The following is a 17477-nucleotide window of genomic DNA, read 5'->3' on the forward strand; positions in this document are numbered from 1 at the left end:
TAATGAAGTTACAAGTATACTGTTAATTAAACTCCCTCCCTTTATTAATTGTGCCTGGAACACTCAGAAGTGAAGGTAGCACTTTTATGATTTTGTTGATGACCAAACATTGCCAGTTACTCTAAATTGTCAACAGTATAGAACAAATCACAGGCACAACAATGCTTCAACAATTAGTGTAGGAAGCTGGAGTGCAAACTCCTCTAGAAAGAACAGTTGAATGAGATACATATGTCCTAAAGTCCTGGAGATATGTAGGAATTTGCTGTTTCTGGTTTTAAAGCTGCTCTGTTTATGACAGCTCTTGTCAGCTTCATGTTTATTTTCCATATATCCATCATATTTTTTATAATATAAAATACGGATCAACGTATTTAAATTACTTGCCTTTAATCTTCTCTCTGCCCCCTCAGTATCTAAATGTTTCAAGCAATATCTTTACAGGTCTATTTTATTGCTAGCCCCTCTTCTCTTTCTTGTCTCCTCTACTTCCTAATTTCCATTACTAGTTAATTATGGTGAATCTTCTTTCCATTTTATTTAGAAATAAATTGTTGGTCTTTCATGCTTTCACAATTCTTTTCCTTAGGAGAAACTAATTTTTCTTGCATCCCAGACACTTCTCTCTACGTACATGAAACTGTCAAATCCCTTATCCAGTTTTATACAGGTTCTACCATCTGTCCTCTTCCAAAAACTCCCTTCTCCAGTGTTCTTCTTAGGTACCTTGCCCCTTTTCACCACTCTACTCCACCTCCCCATCACCCCCTGCTGTACTTCAGTTCTTGCCCCGTTGCAGCAGCCAGGATTGATGCAGTAGAGGGAGCCCTGAAAATCTCAAATAGGCCAGCTCTTTGCTCTCAGCAAAGAGCTGGCCTATTTTGTCAAGGACCACAAAGTCTTCATCAGCCAGCAGGGCTCTTACTCGCTATGTCTCAGCTTGGGCAGAGAACTGTGCTTACTGCAGATCAGATTTCTTGGGAAAATGGGTACCACACTGCGACAAGTGTGTCTGGAGTTCACAATAACTGAACTAACAGAGTGCTTTATAACCTTTTATAACGTTTTCAAAAATGATCTGTCGTCAGGAGACAAGAAAATAGCAAATATCTGACAAGGCCATTTCTCTGCCAAATATCAACTTCCATCTCTAAAGCAGGAAGGCAGCAGAGAACTTGTTTTAATAAGGAGAAGCACTGACTCATGCCAGGGAGTCAAGCGAAGCTGCCAGGATGGGGAAACTTCTGTGTGACCAGCAAGGTGGCAGCAGAAGAACCTCCATGCCTTGCTGGTGCTGGTAGCTGCTCTTCTTAAGCAAAGCTGAATGAAAGTGTTCCTTCCAGTGAAGGACCTCCTGTGAGAGACTGGAATGTTAGTGGTTAATGACTCAAAGCAATCAGCTATTTGCAGAGGCTGCAGGGTGCTTTGTTGGGCCGGGTTTGCACCTCCCCAGCCAAGGAGACGCAGGATCTATCAACTATAACCTGAGTTACCCTCACCTTCAGGGGCTGGTCTTGTTCCCTCCTAGCCTGGGTGTTCACATTAAGAGGCTCTGAAGATCACCATGAAGAGTCAGATTAATACCCAACACGACAGTGAATCATATGATGTTGGCAACATTTGCTGCTGCATCACTACAGAACAAGATTCCAAATACCTCCCTACCAAACCACTTCCAGTTCTGCTGTCTTAAGAGTTTTGTTCTGCTCTACTCTATTCTTGCTTTTTCACCTTTTTGGCTTTTGGAACTGCAGATGGGTGTGTCCCTATCAATTTATCTATCTTTCTTTTCTATCATTAGACTTAGCCTCAGACTTGCTCATGAAGAATCTTTCTGCTTCAGAGATATGGTTCCTAATGCAATCCCATCATTTCAGCACAATCATGTAATATCCCAATTTCTGCAGCCATTTACAGATAAAAGTAGCATTAGTAAATAATGCTCTGGCTATTTATTGCTGCATCATAGTATCCAGGGAAAAATAAGAATGAGTACTCCAACACTGCTTTCTGTGAATCACCAATAATTTCTCTATGAAACATGGATATGTGAATGTAGCTGTGGCAGGGAGGCTGGTGTGAGAAGGAAGCATGGAGACATTCTCCACTCTTCCTCCCATGTGGCTGATATAGAACTAACAGGGTGAAGCACCAAGGAAAGGAGAGCCTACATGGAAACCATGACCTACTGAAGTGCATGCACAGCTGAAAGATTAATAAATTCTAGGACTGTGTCCTAGGCCTGAGGTAAGATCACTAGATCAATAGATTTTGTTTTTATTATTCCCAAGTCACTCCCTCTACTAGCTCCGAGAGTTTCTTCCCATCTCCAGTATTATCCTATCTCCCAAAGCACAAGACACTCTCTGCCTCCATTCTCCACTCCCTCTGCACCATGCAGAGAGGACAGCTGTGCTTGTGGCTTTAGGTCTGAGCAACTGAAGGAATAACTGGCCATCTTGCAGATAGTTATGCCCAGAAGATGCATTAAATTTGCCTTCACCCTTCCTGCTTCTCCTTATTCCCAGATCTCAGGGCAGTACATTGCTTTCGATTTGCTGCCTCAGCAGCACCAGCAAGTGCAGCAAAATGGAATCAAGGCTCTGCCCTCTGACTGGCTTCCCAAGCTGAGGAGAATCATATAAACAGCTCTGAACATTCAGGTGCCAGGTCCCAGTAGCACTCTTAAGGTTGTAGGTGAGCTTCTCCATTCCCTGGACTAGTACGTGGCTTTGACCACAGTCCAATTCTGAGTCTAACCCTAATCTGCAGGGCTCTGAAGCTGTTAATTCCTGATGCTTGCCTGCCAGCTCTCAGCAGCACCAGCACACAACAGAAGGCTCCAAATGTTGCCCACTGTCAGTGAGAGCAGCACTGGGGCATATTAGTACTGCTGATAGGTGGGAAGGCAACAGATGGAAAATAGGTTTAAAAGCTCTGGGGACATCCATGATGCTCCAGGGACTGCAGATGGCTGGGAATGAACACAGTAAAAGCTGCAGCAAAATTTTTCAGGGTCTCTTACCATCTTACAGCTGAAGGAGTGATTTGGCCACTTTGTAAACAATGCCTGTGACAGATGGTTGAATATCTATCTATTCAAAAGTTGCTAATAGAAGTATTATGGCAAACCTTGAATTCTGCTAATCTACAAGTTCTAAACGTGCACAAAAGGTACATGGTAAGGTTAATTCAGACGTCAAAAAGCCTAAATAAAACCTACACATCTGGAGACATGAATTAGTACTTCCTTACTCTTATTTAATGTGGCTCATTAGAAGAACAAGAAATATATGACAGCTGATTTTAAGTGACATTCTGTCTGCTCCACTGACCTTGATTTTGAATAGAATGTATTAATTAATACAGAGCCACACTACATTCAATCCTCTTCTTCCTTCTACCTTCTCAAAGAGAGGGGGAAATTTCCTGAATCCTCATCTATTTAAAATTCTGCTTGTATTAAGAGAGCACAGGCAGAAGAATTAACTTTCATTGTAGGGTTTCACAGCTGGGCTACAAAGTGAGGAAGACAGAAACTGGTAGCAAAGCAGGGAACAGCACTCTACCCATCAATTCTAATAGATTGACTTGAAAAACAAGACATCAGATGAGAAATGTGCCAGAATTGGACTCTGAAAAAAAGAAATTGACCATGTACTTCTGTGGCTGAAAACCATTCTATTTATTTATCATTTAAAAAAATCAAGCAACACAATAAAAAACAATTTTGGCTCAAGCTGAATGAGTATCAGATAACTAGTTGCTGATCCCAGTGGAAGTACACCCTTCCTACTTGGGCTATTAAAAGAAGCTTCTAAACCCTCAAACAAAAAATTCAACAACAAAACAAGAATGAATTGTTATAATTAAAAACTAAAATGCAGTATTTGCTAGAAGATGAGATCTCAGGAACTATTTCAATGCTGAGCTAAAAGGATGTGTTTAGATCAAGAGTTTATGCTTACAGTCCATCTTCCCAGTCATCATTCTAACTCTTCTCTATTATATATGAGCACCTAATAAAGACAAATTCATCCAAAGAATATAACCGTATCTCTTGAGGGCACTGCACTGAATTTTCAGGTAGAAAGTTGAAAAACTACTGATGAGTGACTTGCCAAAAGGTGTACAGAGAATAAGGTATTGATGCCTGGAGTTTAAACCCTGCTGCCTTACCCAGCAGCTGCTTTACCACATAGTGGTGAATAAGGATTTGAAAAGCATCTGTAGCAAAATATTATTTTCTTACATTATTTAAACATTTTACTAGAGTAAGTAGCATAGCAAACTATCATAGGGGTAGCCATATGATGTCATATCAAAGGTCTATCTAGCCCAGTATCCTACCTTCATCAGTGGCTGAAAACAGATGTTGAGAGCTGCCACAAAAGCTGAAATATCCTTCTACTACCCTTCTAATCACATTTTGCCTGAACTTCCTCAACTGCAAGTGAAAGCTATGTGGGAAAACTCTGTGGGCTATGTATTGTGGATAAGGTATGACAATTCAGCTGTAGAGTAAATCTGAGCTACATGGAGTACTACTAGTTGTGCTGCCAGATGAATTCCACATGATCTATTTTATCCATTGAACTCCTAACTCCACCAGATTTTTCAGGGATCTGCAAGTCAAAAAAGGCTGGATGTTGCTCCTTTCGAGATCAGGGTTTGGGGGATTCTACTTGCTGTTGCCTGTTTGTAGATGAGAAAGTTCTGCCATCTGCTGGAGAGAAGAAAATCCGCTCTGGTTCCTGTGGCTGTAACTACTACTTTTCCTGCATCTCATGGTCTATTGTCTCATTGTTTCAGTTTGGGGTGGGGTTTTTTTGGTTTTGTTTGTTTGTTTGGTTGGTTTTTTGTTGTTGTTGTTTTTTGTTTTGTTGTTGTTGTTTTTGTGGTGTGGTGTTTTTTGGGTTTTTTTTGTGGTTTTTTTGTTTGTTTGTTTGGTTGGTTTTTTTTTAAGTTTAAGACGGTTTAAGACGGTTTAATTATCCTGTGTGCACAAGAATTTGTGTGAGTCATTTGTATGCATACACACGTTAATATCTTGGGCATTAACTTTGTTTTTTAATTCCCACTTCCATTTCACAGTGAGGCAAACGTAGTCTAACGTCATTTGTACTAATTAGAACCTGCATTCAGAGAAAAAAGCTTACTTCAGCATAGTTTATTACTTTTTGAGGTATAAGATGACTCAATCTAGTACATTTCTGAAAAGCAGGGTTTTCATGCTTACTAGAACAGAATAAAAGTAAATTAACTCAATAGTAGCATTCCAATCCAGTACAGCTCATTTCTTATCACTTTGCAATTTCCCACTAGCTTATTCCTAGGAAGCAAAGCTAGCAATTCCACCTGTGCCTTTGACTGGGAACAGGAATGGCTTTAGTCAGCTCTTCAAATCCTGGTCAGGACTGCAGGTGAACTGAGCCACTTGAACAAAGCACTTGTCACAGCAGATGTTCTTCACATTTTAGAGGCCATCTGAGACTGAAAACAGGGAGAAGCTCCTGAACTCCATTACCTGCTGGGAGGTTTGACACTATTTTTTCTTAAATACATGTAAATGCAGGGCTGACCCATGCACTACATGTCCCCATTCCTTACAGCTAAAGGAATGTTGTGGAGCACTAACATGGGCTGGCTGTGGTGGGGGACAAGATATGTCCCCAAGAATCCCTTTCTGTGGGACCCTTTTCACAGCCAGCCTCCTTCAAGACCCCGAATCAGTACAGAACATGTGCTCATTACATATTTAAAGCATGGAGACAGTTTGTCCATCTTGCCAGCCTGGTATCTGTTTCAACACTGTTCAGGTTGTCTGAAGGATGAACACATCACGGTGACATTCCTGTCTGTGTGAGGGCATTCAATGGCAAACCCTGATTCAAGAAGACAGAAGGTTGGCATATTTGCCATCCTTGCCACATAGTGTTTTTGCCCTGTGTTAAATACTGGATACCAGCTCTTAAATTCAAGCACACATACATGCCCGCTGTGGGAAATGGATTTGTAGAGAATTCTCAAAGCCTGACAGAACACTCACATAGTATGCATCTGTATGCAAACTTCGAGATAAAAAATGATACTTAGAAATTCCATGGAATAGGACAGATATTGTTGAGAGAGAAATGGAACTGGAAACAAGTTTCAAATTATGGCCTTGCAAATAAGACTAGATATTTTGGAGAAATAGAACTATGAAAGATACATTGTAGTGGACCCACGAGGGGTAATTTTAGATGATTTGCTTTAAGGAACTAGCAGCAGTGTGTGGCAACAGCTGATAGGTCAAAAACGCTTATAATGTGTTGTAATTAGGAAATAGTTGGCTTCTGATTGTGATGGCGTGAATTGTAACAGCTGTATTGTCTCACCCTTCACATGAGACTGAAAATGGAATAAAAGTTTTTGAAACACCTCTCAGTCACCCCACCTCTGGGTCAGAAAAGGGTAGAATCTGACATCCGCAAGCTTGACCTTGCATCCTGGCTCCATCTGCCAAGGCTTTGAGGGATGCATTGGTTGGAGTCAGAGCAGCAGTTACAGCCCCCTCTTCTGCTGCTTCTCCAGCAGCACCACCCTGACTGCTGCAGCAGGGCCAAGAGCAAAAACCCCAGGGATGCATTCTTGGATGGGTCTGCTGGGGTCACACGGAGCTTGGCTGTACCACAGACACTCACTGCAACTCTACCTACCTTTCACCCATGTAAACAAATACTAGTGGTATTTCTCTTGCAGGTAACTCGAGCTTTTGTGCTATGATAGAGCATAACAAAAACCTGCATGAAGCTAGGCAGACAGAGAAGCTTTTTCCTCTATTCTTCCTCAATTGCACTATTTAAGCCCCAATGTAACCCCAATGTCCAACACATACCGATCTAGACTCCCAGTTTTAAAACAGTATTTATGATGATGTACAATCTAAGAGTCAAACTCTTCCATAGCTCTGCAAGCCACAGGTTTAAAAATACTATTTTATTCTTCTACCATGTAAGAAAACCAAAAGTTATGTGAACCCTATTTTGAACATGGTTATTCTGCTTTAGTCATCTGCAGTAACATCATCAAAAGAAGCAGAATGATTTATAGCCTAATATATATCTGTCTGCATTATGAAACAGTAAACCAAAAAGGAGCACATGAAAACCCCAGAAAGTAGCTAAAGTATCTTTGATCTCATATATTATTTCTCTCCTCAAGTACATAAATGAAAACACTTTCACTCTGCACTCTGTGCATCTTATACCTAGAATTATAAAACAGAATTATGTAAAACGATGTTTGTCTAAGGATCCAAGATCCTTTCTTTGAAAAGGTGAAAATCCATCCAGCACAGCGTTTGTTCCTTCCTGGACAGCTGCAAAAAAAAAGAAAGAAAAATATGTATTCTGCAGTGTGTCCAAAGATGGAATAATCCAATTCTGGCAGATCATTGAGTTCTAGGGAATTTTCTGCAAAATGGAAGTCAAGCACAGGCTGGCAGGGAATGAGGGCTCTGGGAGATTTTATTACAAAGTTACAGCCTGGAGTGGTAGTTGCAAGATGTGTCTCCACTGATTTTTATTCTGTGCACTTGCAGCAATCCAGCAGTTACCATAAAACTTCTGCCTGACTAAAATGCATTGGGCGTTGGGCAGGATACTTTCCTTTTTATTAGATACTGCTGCAGATTAGAATTTCTTTTTGTTGTACAACTAGGTAAGAATATAATGCTGAGGTCTCTTGATGCTTTACATTTTTACGGGAATAGTTTCTTCTGATCTAAAGCCACATACAGAATTGAAGAAAAAAATGCTAGAAAAATAGCTTGCACTAAAATAAGTCCCTTGGTGTGCCTAAGGTACTCTAAACAAGAACATCGTAGATTTTCTCAGGGATTATCAGAAACAAATATTGTAAATAATTTTAAATGCATATATGCAAGAAAATGCTGGAACGATGTAAAAATAAAAAACTGGATGAAGCAGAACACCTAATTCTTATGATGTTTAAGTGAGGACAGAAAATCCACACTTAAATCTTGCAGACACACCTATATTACTCCAGGTAAGTTATGACTTAAATTGGTTTATTTGATGTAACACCCCTATACAGACCCACACAGATTTTATCAGCTATTTGTTTGGATCATCAACTTGATAAAAATCAACATAAAACAACTTAAGGCAATATACATATTGACCTGCACTGGTATCATTAAACATTTTCCAAAATGTCATTGAATTCTGTATTTGGAGAAGACCTGAAATATCTTGCTGGATAGTGCTCAAAACAGCAGGAATCTCTTTTGAAGAATCCATTGCTAATGCTTCCATCATTCTGGAAATCAAGGTCAGAGAAAAATGCATTCTCTCTCATAGGCCTGTGGGTGAAATGACTAAGCACATCCTTGTTTTATAGCTCTTGAGTTGCTCTTGCTCCTTAGGTACCTATGAGCCTCAGCACCACTCAGGTTTATGCATGCAGGGCCACACATCCCCAAAAACTGGGTTTGGAAGAACACTAGTGTTTGAGAAATGCAGTCAGAGCCAGGAAATGAGCAAGAGAAGGGTGCCTTTGCTGGCTTGTTTCAGTGCCTGGTCACATGCAGTCCTCACCCAATACAATTACTCATCCGAATCAGCACAGGGAATGTATCTGAACACAGCACAGGGAATGTACCTGCACTGGGGATAAGCAGTAAGTAAATCAAAGGTGCCTTCAGAGATCAAAATAGAGATAATTTTAAAGGTAACAGATGCTAGTAAAAACATTTAGACACTGAGAATGTTCATTCCACTTCCAAGTCATGTTAAGAAGGTCACCATCATGAAAAATGTGTAAGTATTTTTAATTAGAAAAAAAAAACCCTGCACCCCCCAGTAGAAAGGAGAATTCTCATCTCAGCCTGCCCTGACCAAATTAGCAGTTTAGAATCCCTGTCTCCTACAGCCACTCAGTTTAGGCATGCTCTAGCTACAGATGTCTTCCTCTCACCTACAAGTTCTTTTCCTCACTAACCCTAAGGGTTTCTGTTCACCATACATTTTTCCCATAGCCTTTTCTCTCGCAGACTGCATCCTCCCACATTGCTTGCTCTCTGTAGCTGAGACAATTTTGAATATTCCCCTCATCTGGTGTCTTGCTCTCCCATTCACCCTCTCAAGTAAAAACTTCCTTGAACAAAACTCAATGTATAGCACAACTGATCTGCTTTTAATGTGATTTATTACAGACATGATTGTAAAAATCCAAGCCAAAGCCCAAAATACTTAACTAGCATCATGAAAATAGCTTCCTATCACCAGCAACAGAGTAAGAAGCTGTGAATTCTTTTTTTCTGACGGTTTGTTATTTATAGTAAGCAGGCAAGCACAGGGGTGACTGCAAGGGACTCCAGGCCAAACAGAATGATGGTGAGATTTGCCAGGATATGAACCTGTCATTACTCTCTCTCACTGTAAAACACAGAAAAATAGGGAATGAGGATTTCCTCCCTGATACCCCAGGCTTTTGAATAGCCCAGTCTCTACCTCAATAAAAGTACAAAGTGAAGCAGGCATTTCTTCCTGCTAGCAAAATGATGAGGCATTGGTCTTCCTGCGAGTTGAAAGTCTTGTGCTTTTTGGCAAACTCCTTGTTGTTTGAGATGAATTTCCCTGCCATCTCCTAATGAGTTAAAATGCTCAAGGCGCTGAAAGAAATAGCAGGCAGATGGTGCTAGTGATTTATGCATTGTCGGGCACAGAGGATAAGTGAGAGTGCTTGTAGGAGCCATCTGCAGTTTCACACACTGATCCCATGGTCGTTCATTATATTTGGACTTGACACCAAGAGGATCCTCCAGTTCGCAGGTGGCTGTGAGCTATAGTGGAAGTGTACTAATGTCAGCTCTAATAAAGATTTTGAGCTCCCTGGGAAGAGTAGCTTACCTCAGCCTTGAGCCCCTGCTGAAGGCACCCCAGGGCATCACTCACAGGCAAAACAGCTTTTTCAGAGTAAAGTTTTCTTCTGTTTGAGAAACAGCCATCAATCCTGACATGCTTATTCTTTGGAACTTGGGTCAAATTCTTTGACTTTCTACTTCAATATTTCAATCTATGAAAAAAAGAGGATACTTTACTTAGCTCTTGAAGATATTGTGAAGATATTTCTACATTATTATATTGCTGTTAACATGCAAATGCACTCTACAATGAAATACAATGTATATTGCTTTTGAAGGGCTGCCAGCCCTGTTTTGGGACATACAAAACAGGTGTTTCAAAATTGTTTTTCCTATGTACAGTAGAGATGAGTCTTAAATGTAGTAATTCAGCAAGGCTCACACTGTACCAAAACATTTAACTTAGTTGTTTAGACTTTGAGTTCAGGGTCAGGTCTATCTACTTAACCAGATACTGACCATGAAGGAGAAATACCATGGCTTTCAGATAAGGGTAAAATCTTGGCCCCATGGAATTTAATCACAAGTTTGACAGGGCTCCTACTTTAGCACTTCAGGCTGGAAAGTTTGACAATGTCTTTTTGTTATCCCTCAGCCCCTGGCTCGTGGATCTGGGTAAGCAATACCATGTTTGGGACTCAAACCAGCAAGAGGGCTATCAGAGTATCCCTACAGCTCTTGAAAACTTCAGGCTGGAAAACACTTCAACAAATGTGGAAATTTATCAGAGAGACAATTTGTCCCACAGTTCAAAACACAAAGTAAGGGCCTAGAGGTAAAGCACATCTTCATTAATGCAGACAAATAGTCTTGAAAAATTCTGAGCAAGCTGGGACAGTCCTGACACTGAGGAAATGAGAAAATACAAACTTTGTGGCATTGAGGCATTAAGATACCAACTTAGCAAGGGGAAAAATACCCCACACCAAACCCTGAATTACACCCTAAGAATATACTTTTGGGAAAAGTATTTCTGAGACTGCCCTTTGCCTAAGGTCTCTGCAAATACAGCAATAAGAGAAAAAGGTTTTGTGCCTCTGAGGCTTTAGATACATTTGCTTAAGAAGGCAAGGCATTTTCACAACCCATCACCATCCTCAGGCTGGTATCACAACTAATGTTTGCAGCAGTACATGACATGCAGAGATAGAAAAAAATGTGTATGTGAGAACTTTCTCTATTTTTCAAGAAAAAACTTAGACTTCCGGGGACAAAAATAACTCAGCTACAACTTGATCACATTATTGTTCACAAGTATTTGCACTAGCAGGGACAGAGTGCCTTGTTTTTGGTTTTCACCACATAGAGGCACATCGCAGATAGGTTTAGTAAGAGGCAGTCTCTCCCCATCATCTGCTTATAGTAGACACAAAAATTGTATCTGATGGAAGACAGGGGAGGGTATTTAGGGGCAAAACCAGGCAATTGCACCTAGATTTGGGTTGGATTTAATCAGTAGCATTTAAAAACTTTTCAGTTTAGCATTGTTTAAAAGCAACATTTTCTTTCTACATTTTTTTGCACGTATATGAATAGTGGTTTTAACAATCCTATGGCCTGCCTAGCCATTTTTGCAGTACCAGAGTAAACTATGGATTTACCAAAAAGAAAAGGTGTTTAGACCTCTGCTACAGCTGGAGATGTCATGCAAAGTGTTGGGGATATGCAGTGCCAGAGAGGCCTGAAGGGAAAGAGTGAGAAGGGAAGGGGTGGTAGGGAGGAGAGTGGCAAAGAGCAGTCATCACACAAACACTTCCTCCCCCTGGGGTAACTATGCATGACCTGCGGTGAAGAAGGAGACTAGCAAGGAAGTAGAGGTGTTTGGCCAATGCAGAGCCTGAGCAATGAAAGTTGTCTCTTGAAGTGTTTAAATATGTTCTCTCGTTTTTCCACCCAATACCTGAATCAATGATCAGTAGCTGGTGCTAACTGGGAGTAAGTAAAGTAAAAATTTCCTGAGTTGAGAGTGTTTCACCTGAAACAGGATAAAGAGAAAAAAATAACCAAAACCCCTGTCTTGGGTTATTTAACAAAAACAAAAACAAATTAAAAAAAAGTATTCTATTTCATCTGTAGAAAGCAGTTGGGAGATGGTTTCTTTTTTTGTTGTAACTCCAGGGGGAGGAGTGGATGCCCTCTCATAACAGACCATCTGTTAAAACCAGTTGGGGCAGTGTTTCTTATCTCTTTCATCAACTTTGTCCACCCTCTGAGGGACATCTTCTGTTAATGGGCCATTAGGGCTCATCAGTGCCATGACACATTACACCATCCACTGAGATGCACCACACAGTGGGGAGGAGCCAACCATTCCCTACCCAGATAAAAATGGGGACACAAGGACCCCAGACATCCTCTTTTTCCCTGGATTCTCAGAGGAAGACTGGACTCATCTCTACTGTATTCTATTTCACCTGGAGAAACATTTACAGGATCATCTCTACTCCAACAGAACCACATCTGTCACTCCAGGAGGACTTACTTGGACTGCTTCCAACACCCTGACAACAGGGTGTCAGGTCATATTCCTTACTCCATCAGAGTTTTCTAACACTTTTGTTTGCTTGCTTGCTTGTTTTGGTTTTTTGTTTTTTTTTTAATTACTGCATTTGCATTTTTAATATTCCTAGTAAAGAACTGTTATTCCTATTCCTGTATTTATGCCTGAAAGCTCCTAATTGCAAAACAGTAATAATTTGGAGGGAGGGGGTTTTTGCACCCTCCATTCCAGGGGAAACTCCAGTTTTCCCTGACAGATACCTGTCTCTCCAAACCCAGACAAACCCCAAACCCAGTTATCTCCCCTCCTTGCAATTCCAGGAAATTCAAAATTGCCTCCCCCCACTTTTCTATTAATCCTACCAATGGGCTGGTTTCTCAGAGGCTCACAGGCTGGGCACCTACCAGCACTTACCCTCCCATCTCCCACTAGTGCAGCCGTGCCCTTCACTGTCCCACTGCACCACATGCTCTCTCTTTTAATCTCATTTGCTATCAGGTCTCAAATCCACATTTTTTCTCCTGTTCCTATTCATATGCCTCCCTCTGCTGGTTTTTTTTTAAATTCTAGACTTCACAGTGGTATCATTTTTATGAAGTACAGCAGTTCAGAACACATTCTTCCAACCAGAAGTGCCTTTCTGAGGTGTGCTGGAAAAGGAGCAGGTGGTTTTAGTCATAGTCACAGTTATACTATAATGGTCACTCCATTGACTTTATCTACCCTACCCATAGAGGCAGGATTGAATTCAGAATCACGACACTTTATTAGAAGTAATCATCTAGGTTTGGACTCAGCCATTTTTAGTTATGAGAAGAATTATTTAATGGAGCTACTTGCTAAGTTAAAACTTTCCTGAAAAAAATCAAACCTTGAAACCATGTTTTTCAGTTTTCAGGATGCAATAGCTTGAACCCTTGCCCTCTGGTGAAGCTCACTAGGAAGTACCACAGTGCACAATCAGGTCAGAAATGCACACTAGAAAATAACATAATAAAGTGTCCAATTGCAGTGTTTTTTTCACTCATATGTGTTCATGGTTATTGAAGAAAACTTACACTGGGTGATTGCTTTCCTGCAGCAAATAAATGCTGTAGACTGGCTGGACTTCATGAACTTTCACATTTATTTCAATAAAGTACATGGAATTAAGGATACTATTTTATTACCATTAGCCCTGTTCTAAACCTCACAGGAGCCACTGTCAACCTTTCCATTTTTCAAACCAGAAAATTATATATATATATATATATATAATATTCTCACTTTACAGATATTGTATGTAGACTGTATCCTTGTACTTACTAAGGTACTGCCAAATTTAAAATATATCACATTGATTTTGTCCCATTCAGAAAATTTCTTGGGCAGAGAAAATGAGGGTAATTCCACATGATTTGTTCTGATTTATGAATGCCAGCTGTTGCTCATTACCTTGTTATCTTCTAGGGCTTACATATAGATAACTTATGCTGGGCTATTTCTAGGAAGGAAAAAGGGGCTAAGTGTATTTTCCTTGGTAGTTTTCTTCTCCCCTTCCATCCTTTCAAAGGTGGCCACTGTGATTTCCATTTCACAGGCCTCTAGAATTTCCCTCATCCTTGATAATGTATATTCTCTTCTGCAAATAAATAAAGGGCTCAGGACTCAGGCTGCTGCTCATGGGCAAGTTTCATGACAGCTGTACACACACAAATAAAACCTAAGAGGAAAAGACAGCTTAGATATTTCATAAGACAGAAATGCAGAGCCATCTAGGCAACTTCCAACTAGATTTGCAGACAGCAAGGCTACAAGCAGAGAGGAATGACAAGAAGTTTCCTGTAGCTGGGGCAATGGTGAGCATATACATCATATTTCATTTATGATGTTTACCTCTATAAACATAGCTCTCAGCAAATCAAGATCAGCCTGTCAAGGACCAGATATGAGACACTGGCCTTTTATATTAAGAAGATAAGAAAAACATGATGAAGAATGCAAAATAGAATCACGTGACATGGAAAGGACCTAAAATCACGTGGGGTGTGTTACTTTTACCTACTTTTCTCTGCATCAGGCTTTCTTATAATATAAACAAAGTATCTGATGACACAGGAGCTGTGTGATACAAGAGCTGAAAGAGAGAAAATTGCTTGAGCTGCCTTTCCCTGATTAGAAAATGTTTCATAAGCTTCTGACAGGCTGGACACCATGTAATCACAACACACATTTGCAGAGGTGGATGGAGTCTTGATTCAATTGCCCTACTGCTAAATAAAAATCCAAACACGACTCTGAGAGATGTCTGTGCTTTACACTGAATTAATGAAAGCTTGTCTGTGAGAGGAAATAAAATGTGACAGTACACTTTGACAAAATCCCCTAAGCACTGACTATATAACTACCCTGAACAGTGAATATATGCTTTGCTTTCAGTAATGACGTGCTGGAGACCAAGCATCTATAGGCTAACTGAACATAGCTATCTGCCAAGAAAATGAAGGAGCTGAGACATGATCAATACTGCTTAAGGTTACCAGGAGGCCTGGAAATAGAAGATGTTTTAGAGTAGATAGATAGAATAGAATATAATGTGGATTATGCATTAAGGACATACAATAGAAAGAAATAAAACCTACATACATTAAGGGTATGAGTCAAGCTGGCAGTCAAGGGTTAAGAGGGAGGCTTACAGCAAGACAGCATCTGCTAAGGGCCAATTGCAGTTGTTGCTTCAACTGAGGCATCAATCTCAACAGCGAGTCACAGGGGGACCATATCAGTACCTGTCATGGTCCAGCTGAATGGGCTTTCTTAGCCAGCAAACTAAATTAGATCTGAGAAAAGGGAGGGCCGGGACTCATTCTGAATCAAATGAACTTTCTTCTTCCAAATTTAGGCTATAGAATGGTATTGCATCCAATATAGAAGAGAGTTAAAAAAAAAAAAAAAGTTTCAAGAATCATCCCAGGAACAAAAAGACTTGCGAAAGGAAACTGGGAAGAGAGCCTCGATAAAAAGCTGGTAATGGACAGACCAGCAGATATTGCCCACTGACTTGACAAGGGGACAGATAGAAGCTTCACACTACGGAGATCCCTTCTTCCCCCAGCAAGTAGGCTCTGTCATTTTGAAAGACAGTTTATGACTTTAAGTATATTTATTCCATTCTGTAACTGAGGAAAACACAACATATCAGCAAGAAATTCTGGAAAAGAAGGTTCAACCTGGAGCATACTGATCTTAATGTGTGTATGTCTTCCTTCCCTCCCACAAAATTGCCATGTGGTAAAGGAATTGTGCCAATGGGTAATCCTCAGCCAGCGTCTTTGCCCCGTGCAACTGCTCACTCACACACCCCACACCCCCTCTTGTGGGATGGGGAGAGAATCCAAAAGGTGAAAAGGAGAAAACTTTTGGGTAGAGATAAAGAGATTTTAATAGCGAAAGCAAAAGCCACACATATAAGCAAAGCAAAATAAGGAATTAATTCATTACTTCCCAGCAGCAGGCAGAAAGAACTGACACTTCATACAATGTGAATGATTTACATCCTCCATATTTACCATTTGTGCAAGAGTTGATGCATTGCTGTTTTCTATTTCTTCATTATACTAATACAAAGAGTTCTGAGAACACTGGCTGCACAAGTGTGTAAGCCAAGTGGCAGGTGAAACAGGTGCATTAAGTCTCCTTGCTGGAAGAAGTCCCTCTCAACAGGATTATTGGATTAAAATCCTACTGATACAGCTAAATATAATCCTATCAAGCTCAGTTCACTGTACAGGAGAAATGTGAAGTTCTCTACATGAAAGTTGGAGGCTAAAAACAGACACATGGGGGGAAGGAGCTTCTACAAGACAGCTGATACAGCAGATATTTAAAGAGGACTTGTCAGACAAGAGCATACTGAAAACTGCAGAAATGACAAACCAGATCAGGGCTAAGAATACTTGAACTGGTGATGCAAAAGAATAAAAATATGCGGGTACTTGAAAAATGCCTGAGTTGAATTAAAAATCTTGTAACATCATGTCCTAAATAACTAAATATAATGCAGAAAATCAGGACTGACATATCTCATAGAGACAAGCTTAGATCTAAAGGACGCAGTAACATTCTGCAGTGTCAAGGTCTGTGACAGAATGAGTAGTTCTGCATCTAATAAAATAAAAATGTGATCTAACTGTGGAAAACTAAGTTTGGCTTCTTTTATGTTAGCCCTGTGAGTGGCTGGGGTAAATGATGGATTACTGCAGCAAAAGTAATTTCCTAAGGATAGCACTCATAACTATGAAGAAATTGAAGACAGTGAGAATTATTGTACTTTAAATAAGAAATACTTTAGATACCTGCCACACAGCTTTTAGAATCAAAGTGGAAATACTTTCATCTCATTTCTAATTAGCATAAATGTACCGACTTTAAATGAGAGACTCAAATCGTTAGCAACATCAGTGGTTTTAAAGCTTCAAAACATTTATTCTGAACCAACTGTGCATTACCAAGCTCAATGATAAAAAGACTACTACTAAACATTGTTTCCTATCATGTACAATTACCACCAATAATAATCCTTTCTAATTTTAATTAAAATTTTAATTTCACTAATGTCAGAATGCAGATAATTGCTCCAAAACGTGAAGCTGTGCAGTGAGGCCACAAGAGCTCAGAGGCCACAGAGCTCATGGCCCTACCAGCAGCACTAAGGCTCTCCCACAGAGGAGGGACCCAAATCTGAGCTTCCTTCTATCAGAACACACTAAAGCCTCTCTAAGTCAGCATTTACCTATAAAGTTTTTCATTTCTCTGCTGAACCCCTGCTGCTTGTTAATTAAAACCAAATTTTGTTAATTAGAACAATGGTCCCAATTTTAACTTTTACTAAAAATGATTTTTTTAAGCTGAGAACAAAAGCCTCTGTTCTCTTTGACAGATGTTGGAAGCTGAAACTTCCAGGAAGTGCAAGGAAGACAGCTTCCCTGAAAACATAAAATTGCTATATTTTTCCTCTTAATATTTTTAGTACAGTATTTCTTTTTTTTTTTTTTCCTGGTTTTATAA

This window comes from Prinia subflava, chromosome 4, assembly GCF_021018805.1.
Source record: "Prinia subflava isolate CZ2003 ecotype Zambia chromosome 4, Cam_Psub_1.2, whole genome shotgun sequence".
NCBI lineage: Eukaryota > Metazoa > Chordata > Aves > Passeriformes > Cisticolidae > Prinia > Prinia subflava.